This window comes from Cupressus sempervirens, chromosome 6, assembly GCF_028749045.1.
Source record: "Cupressus sempervirens isolate cs-2001-9-10 chromosome 6, ASM2874904v1, whole genome shotgun sequence".
Lineage (NCBI taxonomy): Eukaryota > Viridiplantae > Streptophyta > Pinopsida > Cupressales > Cupressaceae > Cupressus > Cupressus sempervirens.
This window is the reverse complement of record NC_143123.1, coordinates 13,506,982-13,508,787: the sequence shown is the minus strand read 5'-3', so window position 1 is coordinate 13,508,787 and position 1,806 is coordinate 13,506,982. Positions and strand designations below refer to the sequence as shown.

General features: G+C 35.3%; 1 non-coding gene across 1 annotated transcript; it reads left to right on the top strand.

Annotated features, from left to right (window-relative positions):
* Positions 1 to 1,424: 1,424 nt before the first annotated feature.
* On the top strand, positions 1,425 to 1,496 carry TRNAP-UGG (transfer RNA proline (anticodon UGG)). The gene has a single exon. It is a non-coding gene; the product is annotated as a tRNA-Pro (tRNA).
* Positions 1,497 to 1,806: the final 310 nt, after the last annotated feature.

The following is a 1,806-nucleotide window of genomic DNA, read 5'->3' as shown; positions in this document are numbered from 1 at the left end:
AGCACCCCTATGCTCCCACACACTTTTCCACTACATGGGTAATTTCAAATCTAAAAATAGATGACAACACACAAAGTCTACCAATCAACACCAATACCAAGGTATGACTAACAATCAAACCATGGAGTATCAATGGACAATCATAATGATCTACACAAACAATCACAAAGTTATTCCATAATCTATCACAATATCCCACTCTATAACTCTCTCAAGTCCATCAAAATAGAAGAGAGAAAAACTACAAATCATATCATATAACATGTCCTACCAACACCTCAATCTTAAGTTTTGTCAAATAAGATCTCCTTCACAACCCCAAGTGGAAAGCCTCAACAACCAATTGTTCAATCGCATAGTTCATATAAAAAGTATATCTTGCTAAGCCTCCTTAACGATTCCCTAACAAGAAATAGGCTCAAAGTCACCTCCCAAACTACTCAACGATAGATACCATCTTAAATTAAATCGTGTATAAATGAAGAAAACCATGCCACACACTCTTTAAAAGAACCCTTTGAATCTCAATAATCATAGCTCAATATCCATATCCATAAAAAACATAGCACAAAACATAATCTATCCAAAAATAAGGATTGACAATACCTATTTAGATGATTATTGTCCATTAGATCAAGAGTAGCTAATGAGATTAGCTTTCCAAGATACACCAAGCCACAATAGATTTCCCCCAAAAACAATCTCCTTAACATGTCCATCATGAAACCATGCTCATATCCACGTGAAGTCACCCCAAAAACAATCTCCTTAACATGTCCATAATGAAACCATGTCCATATTCAGGTGAAGTCAGGCTTTATGAGCTTCAATGAGTAACTGTCTCAACAAACATCTTTAATCCCAAGAGAACTCCAAAATCACCCAATTCTCAGAATATCTGTTAGAATTTGCAGTTGATCAAATCCATGCTATACTCTAAATATATCATCATACTCTCATCATCTTGAAACAAGTAAACAACTAATGTACTCAATTCCAAAAGGACTATCCAAATTATTGTCGACAGTCCAGCTATATTATATGTCTAAAGAATTAAGAGCAAATCATAGCATTGTGATCTTACATCTCTTTAAAAGAAGCTCATATGCTCCAACAATATGTCAGGCTCCAAAGAACACTTGTATCATTCTAAAACTATAATGCACAATCAAGAGTCCACCATAGTACAACACCGACAGAGTAATCTTAAACCCCTGAGGAATCAGAGCTAATTAGACTGTGATACTACTGTTTTGAAATTTTGAGATTAAATTCATTTTAAATCCTTTCGACAGATTCAGCCAAGTTCTAGTTTTAATTCGCTGCAAGTTTGATAAATGTTTAAAAAGGTGATCTAAGCTGTCAGATTGATGTCGTGGTCTAGCCAAAACTATTGTATTTTGCCCATAAACTTAAAAAATAAAGGGCATTTGGTCTAGTGGTATGATTCTCGCTTTGGGTGCGAGAGGTCCCGAGTTCGATTCTCGGAATGCCCCCTGTATTTTGAGTAACTCTAGAATCCATAGACTACCATATCATGTATCACAGGCAGATTTTGTACATTTTCCTATTCTGGGTTTCATCGATATCAAATCAAAGGATATAAATTAATCACAACAGTGAAGGAAAATCAGCAAAAGAGTAGAAACAACACAGCTTAATTGGGTATTCTCAAGTAATCATAGGATTCTTCCCAACACCCGTTAGCTGAAAAGTCCAATTTCTACATAAAAAGTATAGTTATAATGGAGCTATTGTACTTGGGAACCATTGTGGGAGATTACAAAAGAAGTGAGAAGGAGATCC